Source organism: Thalia democratica, chromosome 6 (assembly GCF_965202585.1).
Source record: "Thalia democratica chromosome 6, ktThaDemo2.hap1.1, whole genome shotgun sequence".
Lineage (NCBI taxonomy): Eukaryota > Metazoa > Chordata > Thaliacea > Salpida > Salpidae > Thalia > Thalia democratica.
Genome location: NC_139170.1, coordinates 34,963,738 through 34,987,064, shown reverse-complemented (window position 1 = coordinate 34,987,064; position 23,327 = coordinate 34,963,738). Strand labels below are relative to the sequence as shown.

Sequence of the window (23,327 nt, the reverse complement as noted above, 5' to 3'; positions counted from 1 at the left end):
CTTATCCCATAATTAAACTTAGTACAAATTTATATTTAATTTTAGCGGGGTTGTCAAATGTTTTTGGGCAAGTTTTCTCGAGGTTTTCAAAATTTCCTCCACTTTATTTAAAAGTACAAATTTTTGGGTCTAACTTTAATTTATAGTTAAGTTTAAGGTAATAATGTTTCAAATACTTGATTATAGTAAAATTTGTTGATTATTATAAAAAACTTTAAAGATACTGTAAACCTACTTTAAAATAATAAAAAAAAATTGACAAAAAAGTTTAACCTATATGATAAATTTATTATGTAAAATCAAAATTTTACTACTTACTAAGCAAAAGTTGTATTGAATTGTATAATTTTTTAGTGATTTTCGTCCATAATTTTAAGGTTTTCTTTTAAGGTTTTTGTTTTCAAAATTTCTCTAACACTTTTTTTTTAACCTAAATTGTTGAATTTCAGGTTTTTCCAAGATTCAAGGGTTTAGGCAACCCTATAACAGTTTTTAAAATAGTCAAACTAAATATTGTTTTTTTTTAGTTTTTTTAGCTGATTTAAATAAAATATATAACAAGTTTGCTTTCTAATTGCTTTATTGTTTAAAAAACTATCCTGAGTATTTATAAACTAGCCCAGGGTCGTGTCTATACTTTTTTGAGTAGTTAAGTATAATATTTTTCAACAATAGTTTATTTTCTATGGTAGGATCTAATAAACTTTTCAGAAAATGAAGTAAGTGTCTACTATTTTGTTATAGTATTTGCCAAAAAATTTATATAAAGCTAAAACCAAACACTATTTGGTTTTAGCTTTATAGAAATTGTTTCTTCCAGTAAATTTTTCTTGAAAAGAAATGTTTTTAAGTTTATATAACTGATATGTTATAGACATTATGAATATGTTTACTAACTTATTCGGTACTAAGTTGTACTTTAAAAAAATAAAAGAGATTTAGATAAATGTTTAGAAGTAAAACTTTATTTATTGACAACTTAACAATATTGCTAAAGTTTCATTTAAAGTTTAACTTAAATAATTTAACTTAGATATTCTTTTTAATATAATTTCTCACCTTAGTTAAGTTAGAACATTTTCTGTAAAATATATTTTTGGTAGTTTAAATTTTAAAACTTTAAGTATAACATTAAAAAATATACTTAATTCTTTAGCTTATTCTATACTTGTTTTTTTTAGTTTATTTATTCTAGAACTTTAGGCTCTTATTTTAGCTTTTTAATATAATTTCTCACCTCGGTTAAGTTAAAACATCCTCTATGATAAATGCTTTTTATAGTTTAAATTTTAAAACTTTAAGTATAAATTAAAAAAGTATACTATATTTTTTAGCTTTAGCTAATTCTATACTTGTTTTCTTTAGTTTACTTTTATTCTAGAACTTTAGACTCTTTTCAGTGTTTTCAAAAACCTAAAATTACTATATCAATTTACTTTTAAATAAAATTACCTTTTCTCTTAAATTTTTGTTTTATACACACAAATCAGTTTTGTTAAGTATTTAAATATCGCTACTAAAAAATCAAAATACAGTAACACACATTATTTAATGGTAGGTTTAATCTTGAGATAAAAATAGATTTTTAAATACAAATTAGCAAACAAAACTAATAATTATAAATCTCAAGTAAAAAACTAGCATATTTTTATATATTTACATAAAAGAGAATAAATTAACTATAAACAATCTGATTAAAGAAATTACAAAGCAAACTAATAAGTTAACAAAAAAACATAATAGAGTGTTTACTTTATTTCTAAAGGTTATTTTAAAGTCTATAAAAATATTTCCAGACCGGGAATCGAATCCGGTCCGCGTGGGTGAGAGCCACGGTTACTACCCACTAGACCACCTGCGAAGCCATCTGCCAAAATAAAACTAAGTTTATAAAGTTAAAAACTGCGCCTGAGGTTACGTTAAGTAACTTTGACTAAAACTTTTCAAAGCACTTTGAACTAACTTTTTAACTGGTTGTTGTCATTTAAGTAATTTAGTTTTTAAGTTCAAATAAAACTTACAATAAATGCTTTAATTTTTTGTTTATTACAATATTTTTAATTTTATGCGCTAAAATGATGAAATTTTAATTTTACATATATATATATATAATTTTTGTCTATATAAAATATTAGAAAGTAATATAATGAAACTTGTAAAAGGTTAAACCACAACAAGTTTACTTACTTAAAAACTATATTTATTTATATTATTTGTTTCAAGTTTATCAAAGCTTTTCAACTGATATAACCAAACAACTTTTATAAAAATAAACATAAATACACATAACAAAAAGTTAAATTTAATAAACATTTTTTTAAACACAAGTATATTCAAGAATAATTTTTTCTGCCTATAAACTTAACTATGATAATTTATAAATTATAATAACTGTAACTATACACTTAACACTATAAAAAAGTTGTTGAAGTATTAGAACATTTAGGTATAGAATTTAAACAATAATGTTTATCTAGTACAAGTATAACAATTTAACAGATTGAATTTTTAAAAATGCAAACTTTTGATAAATATTAAACTTCACAGTTTTTTAAGGCTTTTTTTTAAATTGCTAAAACTCATTTATGTACATATATTTTTATTTGAAATTGAATCAGCTGAAGATAAATACAATATTTTTTGTCTTTATAAAACGTATGTTCTGAAAGTTTTAAAATCGCATTTTCCTAATAAATTATTTTAAAGCCCTCTAAGTGGGCTCTGTTAGAAAGTGATTACGTTTAAATAATCACAACATTTTTTGTATATATTTCATTTTTCATATATTATATATATTAAATTGTACGACTGACAATTTTGCACGGAGGGCGATTTTGCACAAATTACAGTTTTGCACGAAAAGGTTATTTTAGCACGAGGGTTAAAAAAAAAATTATTTAAAAAAGCAAAAAAATAATAATAATAATAAGTTACCGATCGAGGGTAAGGGTTACAATGATTGTTAAAATGAAAATGAAAAAGAACTTATAAAAAAAAATTTAACAAAAGTAAAACAAAAAAAAAAAAAACTTTTAACACAAAAAAAGACCGACCGAGGGTAAGGGTTAGGGGTAACAGTGATAATAAAAATAAAAAATAACTTTTAAAATTATTTATAAAAAGAAAACAAAAGAAAATTTAAGTAAACGCCCGTGGGTAAGGGTTAGAGGTAACAGTGTTAGTAAAAGCTTAAGTTAGTAAAAAATCTAATAGGAAAAAAAAATTAATTTGTGCAAAAGTGACCCTCCGTGCTATATCGTCACTCGTGCAAAAATGACCCTTCGTGCATAAGTGTCACAGTGCAGAATTTTCTTCGTTCAATTTTGTCCCTTTGTGCAAAAAAAATATTATTTAAATAATTAACTTTTATATAAGTCATATGGCTAAATTTATAACAATAAAAAATTTTTGAGAAAATTTGAGAAATTTTTAACTATAATACAAAGTTTTTCAACTTTTGCATAAGAAATTTTTAAATTTAAAACATCAACATATGTTATTTACAAAACCTAAAGTATTTATATATTACTGATTTGTGATATAATCCCTAAACTTATTTCTCTACTGAACATTAAATTATGAAACATTTTTATATGCATTGGTTATTTGTATTTTAGGTGTAATAAATGTAAAGTATTGACAATTTCAATGGTAAGGTTATTCAGACTTTATTATCATTATTTTTATCATTCTCAAAAATTTTATTTTGTTTGCAAAATACTCATCATGTTTTTAAACTTTAGTATTTTTAAATAAGTACGATTAAATTTACTAGAATAGCCAAAAACAACTTTCAATCATCAAAATAGTTTTTTAACTTTTGTGAATACTTTTGTACGAAGTTGTTTTCTAACAACAAAAATCATAAAATTACTTTAAAACAATAGATTTATCAAAATTTCAAGCCTGAACCTTGCTCATAATTAAAGTAACATACTAAATATGAATTTATAAACAATAAAAAATTAACAAATCAGTTATAATTGAAGTTATGTCTTTTTTCTAGTAAGAATGAAAACGAGTAAAGATACATATCAACCAATTTAGGATATGCTTTTTGAAAAAGTCTTTTAAAAGTAGCATGTGATAGACGTACCTTACCTATATAAAAAAATCATATCAAATTGAATATATATATTACTTATAATTTGTACTTATATTAAAACTTTTGTTATAAATAGTTCTGAAACAATAATAATTAGATAAAAATCAGTAATTTAGTTATATATTTGCTGGTATTTTATTTCTTTGATAGAGTTGAAATATGTTGTATTTTTCTTTTAATTTAAACAATATTATGATTAGTAACTAAAGTTTACACGTACTTGAAAACGATAGATAAAAAAGTACTTTAAGTACTTAATAATAACAATAAAAACACTCAAAATGCTAATTTTAGAACCAAAACAAACTTTAAAAAAATAATCGTAAACTTCATGATTTACTTGACCTCAAATTAACTTTAATAAAACTTCAAACCAGTAAGTTATCTACACATATAAACATTAAACCTGGGGTCGGCAGCCTTATGTGACTCACGGGCCAATTTTCTTAGAAAAATTTGCTCGCGGGCCGCACTATTTAAAAAAAAAACCTTTGAGGGTCGCATTTATCTAAAAAATATTCCAGTGATCAGTATAAAATATTATTTAATATCAAAAGAATAACAAATTAAGCAATATTAGACCATTAACAAAAAATATTTGTTGAATTAGGAGCCTCAATTTAAGTTTCCATCACCAAAAAAATATTTTTTATTATTTTTAAGTTGTATATTTATTTGATGAAAAGGAGCTCGCGGGCCGCAGATTTTGACTTTGGGCCGCATTTGGCCCGCGGGCCGTAGTTTGCTGACCCCTGCATTAAATAAACACGAGGGTTTCCCCAGAAACAGCAAAGGGGCCAAAGGGGGCCATGATGCCATAGTTTGAAAATTACACTAGATGTTCTTGATTTGATTGCGAAGAACAAAAATGAAATTTTAGGATTATTAAAGGGTCATTATTTGAGAATTTATTGTTGGGGGGGGGGGGGGGCAAGTAGCTTTTTTAATTATTTAAAGGAGGCCTTATGAAAAAAGTTAGAAATGTTATAGACTCTAAAAGAATATTATCAACTACATAATTAATTGCTTTCAACATTCATAATGTAGAAATTTGTTAAACGTGTGCTTTACTAAGAGAGTTTGGAGAAAATTAAAACCAATAGCACAAAATAAACGGTACTAATTTATATGTTGCTAATAAAAATATATTATTTTGTTTAAAATGTAACTGTAAATTTTATTTTGTTGTATTTTAGTTAAAACGTTGGTCTAAATGTTTTTTTTTTAGTTTCTAAAGTTTTTGTTTAATTTATTTGGTCGTAAAAATACTCGAGGGCAATTTTTATGACTCAAATTAAATAATAAGATATTGAAGTTTATGAAATTATTTCTATCTTATCATTTTAGTTTATAAATCTCTTTATTTATACTTGTTTTTGATTTATAAACAAACAAAAGTAATTATAGATGAAATTACATAAAATTTACACAAGTGAGACTGAAATGAAGTTAATAATAGTTAATCAAACATAATAAATTACAAGAACTAACGATTATTTATATGGAAAATTTTTACGGAAAACTGTTAGGAATTATATGCACATGATTTGAGGTATTTACTTGGTATATAAAATTGTTCTATCAATTGAAATTTTATATTATGACGTAGCAAAGTAACAGAAAACGATTAAAGCTATATATCTCTATACACTGAGAAATGTAATTACTTAACGCTCGCTGCAATACGCAATTTGACATTTATATATGCTTATATGAGCTTCTAGTCGACCGGCCGCGTGGCCCAATGGATAAGGCGTCCGGCTACGAACCGGAAGATTGTGGGTTCGTGTCCCATCGTGGTCACCTTTATTGAAGAAGTAAATTATTAGACTTTTTGTGTAATGACATAATATAACATATAAGGCGATTTATTTATTTTACGTTGTTTGTATGTAACTGCAACATTATTAAATTTGTTTTTTTTTTTTCATTTTTTCCAAAGTTCTACATCAAATAGGAGTTAATTAGTATAAAACAATTTAAAAGCAAATACTTAACACTAATCTGATATATGTTTGATTAAACTACTTTTAGGCCACAATGCTTATTGTATAAAGAACTAATAAGTCTAAAACTTTAAATCTACTTTGAATCCATATTTTAAAGATATATGTTTACCTGACATAGTTACATACAGTTTAAGTAGACACTTAGTTTGTTATTTTTTAAACATTGTATAGTACAGGGGTCGGCAGGCAGTTGGTGCTCGCGGGCCAAATTTCAAGTTTTCAAAATCTTCGCGGGCCACAGTTTCAGTTTTAGTGATATTTGAATAATCTTTTGGCTTTAGTTTTGGTCACACCAGAGATAGTTTTACTTTTATTCACTTTATTACTTTAAATGACTTTTAGCTACACATAGAATGCCTATTTAACATACAAATATCTATTTGAGTAGAATTTACATGGTTTAATATACTTAAGTCTTAATAAAATATGTACTTTCTTAAAAACTTAATAAGTTAAACTTGATAAAATATTTTTATTTTTTACTTACAACCTAACTCTCTATAAAAACCAAGCTTGAAAAGCATTTATGGGTCACTTTTATACATTTTTAATATTATGAACCACTTTTTCATGTTTAAAAAAATGTTAACTTCTGAAAATAGTTTTTACGCCTTAAATATTTTGTATTTTTTAGAAAATTCAGTAATTCGTTAATTGAATAAAATTAATACCTATTTGTACTCTAAATAAGCTAAATCAAATTTTTTAACATATTTAATGTTGGAATACCTTATAAGTAATTAATTAGTCTTTTACACGGTTGCCACTTTAAAAGCAAAAATGTCTGAATTATATTAAAAGTTTACTAAAAGATAAAATAGCTAAAACTTTCTGTTAATCAAGCTTAAATACATAACTAATATATCATTTTATAAAAAAGCACAATATGTAAATAGGCAAAAAAATTACATTTAGTAAACTATACAAAAGTCATAAAAACTGTTCTGAGAATTCGAAGATTTATTCAAAGTGTTTGAAATAAAAGTTTCAGATACCCCTGAGTTTTATAAAAACTTCTTAACCAGCTGTAACCTAGTCTAAATTTTATAAATTTTTTAAACTAGCCTGTTTGTTTGGCAACCCTGTTTAAAATCAAGTTCACAAAATAAAAAAAAAACCGAAGTTTATTAACAGTGAATTAATTAAATAACTAAAAAAAATATTTTAATTCAGCTTGAATGGATAATTAAAGTTTTAAACATTTTTAACAAATGTATAGCAAATTATTAAGCTAATAAAGAAATTGAAAAACCTATTTTTATTGAGCATTATAGCAATTCTTTATCTGCGTTAAAATTTTGTATTTAAAAAGAGCAAATGTAAGTTATAATACGTTAGTTTCGAGTAATTGCGAGAAACGAAAAAAAAATCGTTTATGTCTGTTTCAACAACGCACATGATTATTTTCATTAACTACAGACTTATTAGAAAAAAACTATTAAGGTAAATTATAATGTAGCAAAATTAATTAATAAAAAAGATACCGTTAAGAGTTGAAAACTTGTTTAAATAATTTATGTTGGGATTAGTAAAATGTTTTTGTTTATTTCTTCAATATCAACAAGATGTCGTGTTTAGGAAATTTCTGAAGATTTTAAAGCCGCATAAACCAAATAAGGACTTAAATCAATCTTTTAAGATGTTAGAATTGATACAACAGATATTATTCATTTTAGAAATTTTTATTACAGGTATTTTACTAATTTTGACATTTTAGAAGAATTTCTAGGTTTAGTTCCAACACAAAGCACAAAAATAGGTAAAGAAATTTTAAAAGCAAAAGTACAATGCACCAATATAAAACTTTAAAAGTACAACATTTTGCTTCTATTTTTAGTATATAATTAAGTTAAGGTTAAAATGAAAACATCTTGAACAATATAGAAAAATTTTCAAAATACTGTTAAGCTACTTTAAATGTGTTTTTGAATAAAAAATTATTATATGGTAGATTTTGTGTTAAATCGAAATTTTATTACTTTACATGTAAAAATTGTTTAAAATTCAAGTTTTTTTTTTCAATAATTCTCAAATTCAAGGCTTTTACAGATTTTTTCAAGTATAAATTGTCAAATTCCAAGCTTTTTCGGGATTTTTTGGCAACACTAATTGTTCAGACTTATATGTATACAATTAGTATAAATAATAATAATTCAAATTATATCAGCTGCAAGACTTAAAATGTAAAACATATTTTAATTTAAACCAACAGTGTGCAATGAACATAACATACATCATTAATTTAATTTACCACTCTTTAAAGCAAAAAAAGTCAGTCCGAGTGACTAAAACTAGCATTGACATTTTAGCATACAAAAAGCAATTCAAGCCAAAAACTTAAAAATGACTAAACTGGCCTGAGATTTAAAGTCTTCAAATAGTCATAGTCTGAGTGTGTGTATTTGATAGATTTTGAACAATTTTGATTAAAAATGTACAAACTTAATAAATTACCATTTCTATATCTAGTTTGTATTAAATAGGTAGTTTCAAAAAAAAGCAACTGTTTATATTAGTATGCAACGCATACAAATTAACTTATTTTGTCGAAAAACATCGTTTAGAAAATTAAAAAGTATACCTAACAAAAACTTTTTTAATTTATGTCATATATATTGTTTTAAATGTGTCTGTACACACTTAGATATTACATGTAGAAACAATAATGTTAGAAAATTATGCTTAAACTAAATTTATCTCGTTAAGTATTAAATAAAAAGTTGTTTAAAATATAAGCATTTTTGTTCATTGGTGTGCATAGGAATTAATTTAAAATGCAAAGAAATCTTTTAAAAAATCAAAGGTGTCAAAACCAACATAAAGTTAAACTTATTTCTTGTTATTGTTATTATGTTATTTTCAATGTTTTTATGCACACTAGAATATAACATTTAGTAACAAAGCATCTGTAATAAAAACTTAGGTACAAAAACATGTTAAAAAACTAAACTGTAAAGAAATAACATTTTAATTAATTACTGTGCTTACTTTTGTACAAAACGAAAAACACTTGCATTTATGTTTTACAAATAGGTATTATATAACTATCTTACTAATTCAACGCAATTTTTACACTCTTTTTTTAGAAAATAATTTGCTGTTGTGAGAAGAAATTTATTATAAAATTGAGAAAAAAACCTGGTGGAATGCCTGTCTTTTTCACATTTTATGCTTAATCAGTAAAGATTTTAATTCTTTTAAAGTATTATACAGTAACTAAAACTAAATTGATCAAACAAGTTTAACTTAAAATATATTTTTGCTCAGCGGGCCACATTTACGTGGTCGCGGGCCGCAAAATTTTCTTTCGCGGGCCGCATTCCATTCAAAAAAAATAACGTGCTCGCGGGCCGAAGATTTATCCTTCGCGGGCCGCATTTGGCCCGCGGGCCGCAGTTTGCCGACCCCTGGTATAGTAAGTTAGTTTACATTTTTTTGACATAAATAAAACTAAGTATTGCTGTAATTATTATACAAACGCTTTAAAGCTTAAAAACTACAATCAACTGAAAACTATTTTAACAGTATTAAACTTTAACAGCAATGTTTGAAAAATAAGTTGATCACATACAACACTTTGTTTCATCATATTTGTAACAATAGACTATCACAAATGTAACAAATTAAAAACAAGTTTCATTTTCCCTAAGAATTGATTACAACCGTATTTACTTAATTTATTAGTTAACTTTAACATTTCTACAGTCAATTTCAAAGTAATAAATTAAACATAATCTCATTTAAAAAGTTAATATGCCATATATTCTTGCTTAAGAATTAAGTTTTTTTTTTGTCTTTGCTAGATAATATATTTTTGTGAGTAAATAATAAATTTTACTTTTATTAAAAGTAAGTATCATATGCTTACAAAATAAGTATGCATTTCGGTACTGATTTATAATTTACATTTATAGTGTTATAAGTTTGTTATCAAACAAAGTATTTAAAAAGTCGAAAATTATTACACACAAGTAAGTTAAAGCTGTAATACTTTTTTAAGTACTAGAATCAAGCGAGCCATAAATATGATACGCAAAAACGTAATCGAAATTGCTAGTAAGAAAAATAAGTTCAATCGAAATTGTAGCAATCGTTTGCAAAGGCGGTGACACAAACGTGCACAGAATAACTTTTAAAAATCACTTTCGCCCATGGCTTGTGCGAAACTAGCCAACCGTTAAAAAATGCATGTTTTGACAGCCGTTGTCATAAAGAACGCGCGCTTGAAGAGCAGCGTTTACAATCGTAAAACTTTTCATGCTACTTTAAAGCGCTTGAAGCAGCTGGTAGACAGCAAACGCATAATCATTAAAGCGTAGACGGCCGAGGTGTTAGCGCTCAGAGTGTTAGAAAGTAACTGAAAGCAGCTTTTGAGCTAAGCAGTGCATAAATGCGCATTTATATTTGCAAACATATCATTTTAAATGACCGGCCGTGTGGCCTAATGGATAAGGCACTCGACTTCGAATCGAGGGATTGCGGGTTCGAGTCCCGTCATGGTCGTTTTTAGTTTTTTTCAGCACAAAATTAGTTATTTTGTTAGATCTAAGTAATAGTATTTAGTAATAGTGGCTCATCATATTTATCAACAAACTAACTTAAAATTGTTTATAAGCATAAAAGTTTAAAACTAAACCCAATTTTGCTATTTATTAACTCTAGAAGTGAAATTATTCAGCTTTAATAATATTATTGATAACTGAAACACACAATTCATTTTAATTATACCTACCTGTACCAATTATTTAACTTTTTTTTGGAATATACCAGTAAGAAACGTAAATGAAGGTATTTTAGCAAAAATTAAACCAAGTTTATTAATTACTGCTAAGTGTTACTAGAAAAATATAATCTTTTAATATAGTCTACACTTCACAGAAATTATTTCTTACCAATAAATTCCTTCCCGATGTTTTCAGTGAAAATTTTGAATATACGTTGTTATAAGTATTAGAATAGCTTATATATGGAAAAATTTAATGTGTATTGTATGCATACGTTGTATTTAAACAAATATTTATTTAAGACAAAGATTTTTGACAGATTGAACTTTAAGCTAAATATATAATTTTAAATATAAATTAATGTATACGTTGTATATAAATATGCATTTCACTATTATATGAAGTACTGTAACTATCCGAAAGTTGTACAATTAAATTTGTTAACCAGTTTACTGTTGCTAAGTACTACATATTTATTTTATTTTTTAATAGTTGTGTAACCACAAGCATTTTGTTCAAGATGTTTATCTGTGCTTATGGCATAACTTTTGATACAAGAAGCTTGTGATAACAGGTTTATTAAAAATTTGTAATAAAATGAAATAAATTTAAGCTCATGGCAAGCTAAACCAACATAGACGACTTAAAAAAAACATTCTTGTGAAAAACGTATGTATGATATTTCTGATGATGTGCTTACTGTCAAATTAAAAGTTGCAAATGGATAGATAGTTCTGTAAGAAATGACAGCATATAGTTTTAAATATAATGAATAAAAAAAGTATTTGATGATTTTGATATATGAACAATTAAGATCTGAACACGATCAAAGATTTACTTAAAACTTTTGAAAAGAAATAATAACTGTACAGCAGGGCGTAGCGTGGGGAGGGATAAGTGTTCTTAATTAATTTTTAAGCTTTAGATAAACTAACACATTACTTAAGTGAATATAATTGATTGGTAGGTAAATTTAACATTTTATGAACTGAAACAGCTACATAATTTTCATATATTAAAATATTTTGTAAACTTTGAACAGTAATAGAACTTTTAAGTATTTGCTAAATAGTTCAATCTTTTGTACACTGATATGAGCTAAAAAGTTTAAATTGAGTTTAATACAAAATTACTTTTGTAAAATAGTTTAAGGTGCATGGATAACAACAAAAAAGTTCATACAATTTTTCTATTTCATTTTTAATCAAGTTTATAGAAGTTTCAGAAACTTATTTAGCTTTTAATTTTCAGTAGCACAGTTATGGAATGAAAAGTTTAATACATGATTAAAGTAATGAAAATTAAAATAATATTATAAAAAAAACAATCATCTAACTCATGTACATAAATAAATATTAATATAAATTACATGTGTTTAACAAAAGTTTAACACACAAAGCATAAAAGTAAACTAAGAGCTAGTATTGAATTAAATGTTATCACATTAAGTTTTACTGTATTTGTACCTGTTAAAAGTTTAAACTTAGTTGATTATGATGTCATTTTATTATTCAAACATATTTTTTATAAATGACAGAATAAGCAAAAAATTTAACTTACATTCTGTTGTATTTTTCTTCATAGCTTTAAATTCCATGTCCAAATGTTTGTGTTTCAAAATGTTTCATTTAGCTAATATTATTGTTAGCAACAACAGAGCCATTACAAACCAGTGTTTTAAATCAAGTTTCGTAAACAGTCTACAAAATTTGTAATCAGAGCAAATAAAAAACAGCTAATAAAAACAAACTTATTTAAGCTAAAGTAGTAACACATTAAAACATAAATTAAAGTTTTCAAAAAGTTTCAAAGGTACAACTAAGTAATGATACACATTGACTTAACAAAAACATAAAAATGTGTCAGAAGTGGGATTCGAACCCACGCCCACAATAGTGGACCAGAACACTCGGCATCGCTTAGCGATGAAGCACTTTGCTTGAGTCTGGCGCCTTAGACCACTCGGCCATCCTGACTTACGATTGATTTCAAAATATAGCAAATATAAAGTAAACTTTACATATCAGCTTGTATACCTTAACATGTTTGACTGTTGTTTTATACAGCATTCAAGATTAAATCATATGCATTATAATACAGTGCTTCCTCGCTAATCCGGTCCTCGCTAATCCGGTTCCTCGCTAATCCGGCCGGTTTTAGTCGAGAAGTTGACTTATTTACTTTAGCGTTTTTAGCGTTTAATTTCATTTTACTTCGAAAAAGTATTCAATTTACGTTTTATAAGTATGCAAGCAATATATTGTTACGCCATAATAAAGTATCAATTGTATAATCTTAAGTTTTTTTTCATACTTTTCCCGCTCAGTTGTAACAAACTTGTTTATTATTCATTTGCATACAATCAACATATCTGGTTAAAAAATGGTGAAAAAAAAAGACAGCAAAGAAACGAAAACGCGTTCAACTTAAATTGAAAACAAGTTAAAAGTTTTCGAAATGGCAAACAATAATGTGCCTTGTTATAATGAGCCAGTTTAACATTGGTAAGTCAACTTTAAATGACATTTTGAGAGGCGAAGAAAAGTTCAAAAAGTTTAAAGCCAAAAAGGAGGAGCTAGGAATAATTGGAGCTGCTAAAACAGATGGATGAGTTGCGATGGTCCTGGATATGAGCATATGGACGAGCAAGGAATTGTTGAACTGGTTACTGGGAATAACGAAAAAGAGGCTGTTGAAGTTGTTGAAGATAGATTGGTGTTTCCCAGCCTCCTAAGTGTCCATTTTCTCATGCTGAACCCATGCAGAAAATGGACGATTACTTAGCTTACTATCGTTGCCAACCAGAAGCCACACCTGAAGATGTGTCAAAACTCATCCAATTTCGTGAGTTTTCTGCTAAGAAACAAGAAAGCACTGTAAAACAATCTTCCATTCTTTCTTATTCCAAAAAAAATCTTATTTTAGTTAAAGTGTTAACAGTGTAGTTTTTTTCCATTAATTTTGAACTTATAATTTTTTTTTCGTTTAGTTTTGTCTGTTTTATTCTTTTTTCTTTGATAAAAGCAAAATAAATTAAATTTACAGAAATTTTAAAGTACGTTTTGTTATATACATTCATAATATAACTAAGGTAGATAATTTGTAAAAAAAGCGATATTTTGTTCTTATCCGGCCAAAGACAAATCCGGCCGTATTTTCAAAAAAATCTTGCCCAACTTGGCCGGATTAGCGAGGAAGCACTGTACAAACTTTTAAAGTGTAAAGTAAATTTTTTAAATGTGTGAACTCAATTTATTTGTATAATATACAAACAACTTTCAATATTCAAAACTTTTTATAATTTTATCTAAATTCAAAAAAATAATTTTACCTACATAAAACCTTGAAAGGAAATTTATTTAACATGTAGCACATTTCCAAGTTACTCGTTAGTCATTTTATTTTTAAAGCTTTAAAATGTTCATTGTATACTACTAAAAATCTCTGTTTAATTTTTTCCTAATACTTTGTTTAAAATTATGAATTGGTTATACTTACAGTGTTAAGTTTTATGTTATAGTTAAGTTTATAATTTTCTACAAAAATAACTATTGTAACATTTTATCTACTCTTTATTGTAGTAAAATAAAAAAGGTAGTGGATAACTTTATAATTCAGCAAACATAAGTTCTTCTTTTAAAAAATACTAATTTTCATTTTGATAAAATTTTAGAATATTTTAACACTTCTTTAAACATTTCAGTAACTGTTGATATTTGTAACTTAATTATGAAAGTTATTTGTAACAATAATTTTCTTTAAACTACTTTGAAGTAAAAAAAGATTACTTTTAGTAAATACTTTTTTTAGCTAAAATTTTCTATTCAAAATAATCAACTAGTTTCACTGTAGTATAAAGTTATTAGAAAGTTTACTTATTACAAAACTTTTACTGAGTATACAACATGCTTATTTGCTTATAAGTATGTTGATAAGTGGCCTAAATACAAAATTTGTATATAGAAGAAACTTTTTTACTACTCAATACATGAAACTTTGTATCAGAAGGTTCTTCAATTGTAGCGAAAAGTAATAAGATACGAAAGAACACATATAAAAAAAGTTCTTACGAAACCAAAATATAAAAGGACTAATTGAAAAATGAGAACCCGCCGAGACTTGAACTCGGATTACTGGATCAAAGTCCAGTGTGATAACCATTACACCACGGGACCGCTTGGCGGAATTTAAAGTAGTGCGTATATAAACACATACTCGTGCTAGCTAAATACCTTACTCACGAAGCATATAAGCATAAACTGCAGCTTGTATTATTAACAACGCTCGTTATGAAATCTTTGCCTATTCAAATATTTGTTTTTTCAGATGCTTAAGCTACAAATAGAATATATTAAACTTGTTTGATACGTTTAAATGTTGAATAAGTTCATTAATGACATCATAATCAAGGTTATTTTTTGACCAATTTGAACAAAACTAAACAACGAGCTCACAACTGAAAAAGTTTAAAATCCCTTTATAAAAAAATAATTTTATTGAGTTTCTTTGATTTCATTAATAACTTTTATTTTATACTTGAATTTTAGAATAAATCATAAATATTTAATAAAATCAAACACTTTTTTTACCACATGTACAGATTACCTTTTTTTTTCAATGACTTGATCACTGAAAAAGTAAACTTATTTAATGTTTTACATTAGAATAATGCTTTTAGTTATTATAAGAGTATATTTTAATTAGATTCTTGTCATAAAGATTACATTTTTAAACTACGAGTTGAAAAAATAAAGTTTGTTAAAGGTTGTAATAATTTATCACAATTTTTTAAAATTTGTATTTCATGAAGTTTCAAACAGAGTTTAAAAAATAAAAAATGACAAAAAAATGTAAGTTTGAGTTAAAAACAATTAGTTTTCTAAAATTTTAAAATTAATTTAAAATACAAAAATAGTTTTCATACAAAACTAAGGTACATTTAAAGTTCTTTTGAGCAAAAAACAAAATATAAGTTATGTTTTTAAATACTGTGAGGATTTCTCATTGTTTCTAAAATTTGATTCTTTTATACTTGTGGGTAAAATTTTGAGTATTAAAACACAATATAATAAAAGTTTTTTTTAGTAGTAAACTGTAGTTAGTAAATTTTAATTACATTTTTATGTTTAAATTTCTTACGCGTTAGCTAAAACTAGTTGAAGGTATTTGTTTTTCAAAGTGTAGTAAAGTTTATAAAAAATTTGTTAGCAGTTTGTTTGTTAATAATTTATTTACAGTTGAGTCTACATTAAAATTTAAAAAACATAACTTTGTGAAATTTAAGTTATTAAGCATTTGAAAAAATATTAAGCCAAGCGTTTCTAATAAAGTTAAATTAATAACTGCTTAATTGGATGTTGCTTATTCTGAAACAAAATGTAGAAATTGTTTAAGACATAATTGAAATTATTTTTTTTCAAGTTGTGAGTAGTAAACTTAACTTCTTAAGAACATTGCTCAACAGTATATTAAAAATAACATTCCTACACCGGGAATCGAACCCGGGCCGCCTGGGTGAAAGCCAGGAATCCTAACCACTAGACCATGTAGGACTGTGAAAGGTACGCTGAATAACAGTATATATAGTTGCTAAAAAGCACTTGTTTAGTATTATATGCTGTGCTTACTAAAGGCCTATCGAATTTCAAAGTTTATACAAAGCTCTTTTTTTTATAAAACTTAGTTTAAACATCCATTGCTTTAAAATATTAAAACATACTTATTTAAGTAATTTTGTTGTTTACATACAATAATATTTATTTAAATGTAATTTGTTCAAAAATATTCTCGTTGAAAAAACTACTTTTTTACATTTAAAAATTTTATGCAGAAAAGTATAAACTATGACTTTTTAAATACTGATTTTAACTTGATCAAAAAACTAAACTTTAAACATCATTAAACAAATTAATTTAACATAACTAAAATATACTACAGTTTTAAATTCACAACACTTTTGGTTTAATACATTTACATACAAAAGTAAACTATACGTATTTAAATAAACCTACTTTTGTAAACAATAAATACCTCTTCAGTTTTGTTTCGTAACTTTATTTTTAATTGAATATGTGAAAAAAAAACTTAAACAAAGTGATAACTGTAATGTTTAAAAAAACTGAGAGAAATATTGAAAATAACGATAGTCTTTTCATTATAAACTACAAAAAAAAACTTAACTAAATACAATTTTTATTGTGGTTATTTTTTTCTTAACTTAAAGTATAGTCTTAAAAATAAAAACTAAAGCAACTTTAAATTAATTTATTAACAATTATTGTCATATATTTCTTAAAATTTAAGAACATGACTTTTCAATCAAACACAATATTTTACAAAACAAACATGTTAATAAAAATAGAAAATATAAAATAAAAATGTCTAAAGTTTGTGGTAAACGTCTGTCAGTAAATTTAATTTGAGATAATTTTTTTTTAAATATAACAAAACAAATCTAATTCTTCTTAAATTTGTTTGAGTACTTTCGTAGTAAGGCTTATAAGAAACTGTATCTTACTAAGTTGAACTGAATTGAAATTAGAAATAAAATTATACTGTATAATAAAGTTTTAAAATATAAAATGACGTAATAATCGAATGTTAAAACTAACCATAAGCTTATACTATAGAACAGGGGTCGGCAGGCAGTTGGTGCTCGCGGGCCAATTTTCAAGCTTTCAAAATCTTCGCGGGCCATAGTTTGAGTTTTAGTGATATTTGAATAATTTTTGGATTTTTGTTTTGGTCACACCAGAGATAGTTTTACTTTTATTCACTTAATTACTTTAAACTTTAAATGACTTTTAGCTACACATAGAATGCCTATTTAATATATAGATATCTGTTATAATAAAATTTACATTGTTTTATATGTTTGAGTCTTAATAAAATATGTACTTTCTTTAGTACTTAATAAGTTAAACTTAATAAAATACATTGATTATTTTACTTACAACCTAATTTTCTATAAAAACCGAGCTAGAGAAACATTTATGGGTCACTTTTATACATTTTTTGTATTATAAACCACCTTTTCATATCGAAAAATGTTAATTTTAGAAAATAGTTTTTGCGTCTTAAATAATCTTAAGTAGCAAAAGTAATTACTAAAAAAAGATACCGTTAAGAGTTATAACTTATTCAAATAATTTGTGTTTGCGTTAGCAAAATGTTAATGTTTATTTCTTCAATATGAACAAAAAGTCGAATTTAGGAGATGTCTGAAGATTATAAAGCCGCATAAACCAAATTAGGACTTAAATCAATCTGTTAAGATGCGAGAACTGATACAACAGATATTGCTAATTTTATAATTTTTATTATAGGTGTATTTACTAATTTGTACATTTTAGAAGAATTTCTAGGTTTAGTTCCAATACAAAGCACAACAATAGATAACGACAATTTTAAAGCAAAGGTACAATGCACCAATATAAAGTTTTTAAAAGTACAACTTTTTGCTTCTTTTTTTAGTATACAATTAAGTTAATGCTAAAAAACTGTCTTAAAAAGTATAATTTAAAAGATACTGTCAAGATACTTTAAATGTGTTTTCTAATAAAAAATATTTATATGGTAGATTTTTTGTGTCAAATCGAGCTTTTAATACTTTACATAAAAAATTGTTTAAAATTCCAGGTTTTTTCGATAATTCTCAATTCAAGGCTTTTTCAGATTTTTTAAGTATAAATTTTTAAATTCCGAGCTTTTCCGGGATTTTGTCAACACTATCTGTTCACACTTATATGTATACAATTAGTATAAATAATAATTCAAATTATATCTTCTGCAGAACTTAAAATTTTAAATATATTTTAATTCAAACCAACACTGTTTATGAACAAAACATACATAATAAATCTAATTTACGACTCTTTAAACTAAAAAAGTCAATCCGAGTGACCAAAACTAGCGTGATAGTTTAGAATACAAAAAACAATTCAAGCCAAAAACTGAAAAATGACTAAATTTACGTGAGATTTCAAGTCTTCAAATAGTCATATTCTGAGTGTGTGGTAATTTTTATTTGTTTATTTGATCGAATTTGAACTACTTTGATTAAAAATGTATCAACTTAATAAATTACAATTTCTCAATCTAGTTTGTATTTAATAGGTAGTTCCAAAAAACAGCAACTGTTTATATTAGTATGCAACGAATAAAAATTAACTTATTTTGCCAAAAAACTTGGTTTGAAAAATCAAAAACTTAATTTATGTCATATATATTGTTTTAAATGTGTCTGTACACATTTAGATATAACATGTAGAAACAATAATCATGCATGAACTAAATTTTATCTCGTTAAGTAAAAAACGGTTGAAAATATGAGCATCTTCGTTTATTGGTGTGTGGTTAATAATTTAAAATTCAAAGAAAACTTCTAAAATATCAAAGGTGTCAAAACCAAAACAAATAAAACATATTTCTTCTTCTTATTATTATTATCATTATTATTATGTTATTAAAATGTTTTGTATAAATTAGAATATAACATTTAAAAACAAAACATCTGTAATAGAAACTTAGGTATAAAAAACGACAATTTAGTTCATTACTATGCATTTGTATGCATTATACAAAACCGGAAAACATTTGAATGTATTTTTACCAAATAGGTATTGTATAACTATCTTACTAATTCAAAGCACTTTTTAGCTTCCTTTTTCAGAAAATAATTTGCTGTTGTAAGAAGAAAATTATTAGTAAGTTGAGAAAAAAACCTGGTAGAATGCTAACCTGTCCTTTTCACATTTTAAAGCTAAATCATTTAAGTCTTTTAATTGTTTAAAATGTTGTACAGGAACTTAAAACTAAATTTATCAAACAAATTTGACTTAAAATATATTTTTGCTCATCGGGCCACATTTAAATAGTCGCGGGCCGCAAAAATTTCTTTCGCGGGCCGCATTCCGTTCAAAAAAATAACGTGCTCTCGGGCCGCAGATTTACCCTTCACGGGCCACATTTGGCCCGCAGGCCGCAGTTTGCCGACCCCTGCTATAGAACTTTGCTGTACTAATAAAACTCGTTAGATTAAAACCGAACTAAAACAAACCAGCGATAAAAATGAAAATAAAACTACACTTAAAAAAAATTTTAACGGGAAACTAATTACTTTAAAACTACTTAATATAGTATTTAAAAAGTCTAGTCAGATATACAAACCTTTTCTGCTTACATAAACTGGGCCTCAAAGATTGAATGCATAAGGATTCCAGAATATGTAACTGAAAAGAGTTCTCCGCTCTCACTAAGACTGAATAGTTCTACTTTTTATAGTTTTTAGCAAATTCCGGGTTGTCCAACAAATGTTGCTCAATCGGCGAGAACTACTTTTTCGTTGGTTTCTCCGAACGACCACCAAACCAGCTTTTCAAAGTTTTCGGAACATGCTGATGGATTCTTACATGAAACCTTTGAGATGTTTTTCCCACGTATTCACTACCACTGTGACAACAAAATTTATAGATGATGTTACTTTTTTTATGGGAGAGAGAAACATCTTTGTAAATTCCACTTAGAGGTCGATCAGTATACAAAACTGTTCTTAAATGAACAGAGCTAGAACCTAGTTTATTTCCTCAGAAATTTTCTTAGAAAACCTCTCAAAAGTATTTCCAAGATAAGGAAGTTTTAATTTTACTGCACACTTCTGGGGGCCAATCATTTTTAAAGCTGTTAAACTTCTATTTCTTGTTATAAATTTCGAAACTAAGCTACCTGGATCGGCAAGGGAAAGAAAAGTATTTTGAAGTGTTTTCAACTCGCCTTCATGAAAGCAAGAAAAACTAAGTCTGGTGAACCGCTTCACCATGAGATAAACTTTTTTTTTTCTAAACGAACTAAAATTAAAAATGATAAAAAAAAAATTATTATTTAAATTAATCACACTTAATTTTTGTCATTTATTTATATAACTTGAAAAAATCATATAAAAGTTTTACTAATTTGATTTGCCTTTACTAAAACAGAAAAACTAAAACAGAAAAAAAAATACATTGTAAGTGTTATAAAAAGGTAATTTAGTAATTTCAACAATAAATTTATAAAAGTAAAAATTATAAACTTATTAAAACTTCTTGCACCAAAAAATTGTTTTTATTTGTTTAAACTTATTAATCAAAAAAACGTATAAACCAAATATTATGTTCATGGTTAACTAGTAATGTTACATCACTTCGAAAACGAAAGTATACATTAAACGCTGTTTAGCTTATTAGTATATATATTGTTATTTATCAGTCGGTAGAGCGTTGGACTTTTAATCCAACGGTCAGGGGTTCAAGTCCCCTGTCAGGCTCCTTTTCAATGTTTTTATTTCAATTAAGTTAAAACAAACACTGTATTAAAGTGCACACATAGCGAAAAATTATCTTTAAATAACATATTTATAGTAAAAAACGTCTGAGAACAGCACTAATTACTAAGTAATTCTATTTATAATTAATTTCAAAGTGTAGAGTTTATAAATACATTTTATTATTAAGGTTAAATGAAATTGAAGTTGTGCTTTATAAAAAGTTTAATAAGTTTGTAATATTTTATTTCATCTATAAGCTATTAAATTTAAATTGTTTTAAATTGACTATTGTTTATGTTGAAAAATATATACAAATAACTTTTAAAAAGCACTTTCTTCTATTTTTTTTCAGCTGATTTAACTAAATAAAATTTAAATAAATATTTTCTTCTTTATATATTAAGTTCAGAACATTTTTTGAAACTATTTATAAGAAGTATTGTTCAGCCTGGTACTAAACATAATAAACTTTATTTTTCTGTGCTTTCATTAATGCGTAAGTCTAATTATGCTTACAACCTTTTAATGAATTACTTGTATGAGTAGTAGAGAGCTGTAGTAACTCTTTTATTGGGAATTTTTTAAATATTTAGTTAAATGTGGGCTTAATATTTCTATTTTTAAATTATTAAATTATGTGCATCTAATAATAACTATTCAAAAAAAAAACTTTTTAATGAAAGTTTCACTGAACGATTAAAATATTTTTGCACATACAATGTTTGTTTTCAAACAGCTCTAAATAACAACGTTTTTGGTCAATATTTAAAAAAATAATCAAGCCTAATACAATGTTAGCAAAATTTACAACTTTTTTATGCAAATTTAAAAAAAATTAACTGCAACCAAACTACATTTTGTTTTATTAAACTGATAAATTTAGAAGAGAATGGTTTAATTTCAACTAGAAAACAATGAAAACACAATTACAGTTGTACTTATTTCCACAAAACTTTATTAACTTCTTTTTTAACTATAATACTATTTTAATTTGCAAACTTAAGGTTTTATATTTATATTACTAATTAAGAATTGTTTCCTTAACGACAAAACTAATAAAACAATTACTTGTTTTAACATATATTAGATTTAATTTTGAATTTTAGCTTATATGGAAATAGTTTTTTTTTACAGTTTGAAGTGATAACTTGTTACAGTTTGTTAAAAATATTAATAAATCATAACTCTATGTTTTTATATTTTCATTCTAAAGTATCATACTTTTCAATCTTATTCATTATTAAATGAAAAAGAAAAATGCTTAAATATATATTACATATTTTAATACTAATAAAAATTATATAACTGTTAAAAATATAGTTTTAATTGTTTGCTAACAAAAGATCCTAGTAAAGTAACTTCACTGGAATATAAATAAAAACAAATTATACAGTAATCTTCCTTTATTCTACCAACATATGTTTCTGTGTGTCAACGAATCAACACACTTCAACTGGGTTCTGTAAAAAAATAATTACTGTAATGAGAGAATAGAAGCATAGAATAAAGTAGGTGTATATATGTTTTCATTAAAATAAGATATATTCTACAAATAATAGTTATTAATAGGTGAAATACTTAACATTAAATTCGACTGTTATAAAACTATATGATATTTGTAATTATTAAGTCTAAAATAAATAAGTAAGCTAAATTACACAACAAAATATAATATAAACAAACAACTTACGTTAATAGGAAAGATAACTAAATCAAAATTTACCGTTGTTAACTAACGAAAAAAATACATTCGTTAAAACTAATAATTACGTCACGATGTAAATGAGGCCACCTAAACTATTCAATTTGTACTGCAAGAACATTAATTTTGTTTTTATGTAATCTATTTTGAACAAAAATAAAACATTAACCATCAGTTAGTAAATCAATAAAATTTAATAAAACTTAACGACGCTGAAGGCAATAAAAGTCACAGAAACTCGGTGTAACATGTGTATTATATATTGAATGTTAATAATGATTGAATCAAAGTTATATAGAATTAGGAAGCAGATTTAGTTCAAATGTAAAAGTCAAAGAGTGAAAAAGTGAAAAAATTAAACTTTAAGGAAAAAATAAAACACAAAAAAAATAATTATTACTAGGCTTACAATGTACTGACCGATAATTAATTTACAGCGACATACATAAAATCATAGTGACCTGAATTAAATATATATTGTATT

General features: G+C 25.3%; 4 non-coding genes across 4 annotated transcripts; 2 read left to right on the top strand and 2 right to left on the bottom strand.

Moving 5' to 3' along the window:
• The first annotated feature begins 5,835 nt into the window (after positions 1-5,835).
• Trnar-acg (transfer RNA arginine (anticodon ACG)) lies at positions 5,836-5,908 on the top strand. The gene has a single exon. It is a non-coding gene; the product is annotated as a tRNA-Arg (tRNA).
• Positions 5,909-10,544: 4,636 nt separating this feature from the next.
• Trnar-ucg (transfer RNA arginine (anticodon UCG)) lies at positions 10,545-10,617 on the top strand. The gene has a single exon. It is a non-coding gene; the product is annotated as a tRNA-Arg (tRNA).
• A 2,081-nt stretch (positions 10,618-12,698) lies between these two features.
• On the bottom strand, positions 12,699-12,814 carry Trnal-caa (transfer RNA leucine (anticodon CAA)). The gene is made up of 2 exons: positions 12,777-12,814; positions 12,699-12,744 (listed from the first exon to the last, which is right to left on the bottom strand). It is a non-coding gene; the product is annotated as a tRNA-Leu (tRNA).
• A 3,504-nt stretch (positions 12,815-16,318) lies between these two features.
• On the bottom strand, positions 16,319-16,390 carry Trnae-uuc (transfer RNA glutamic acid (anticodon UUC)). Its single transcript has one exon. It is a non-coding gene; the product is annotated as a tRNA-Glu (tRNA).
• Positions 16,391-23,327: the final 6,937 nt, after the last annotated feature.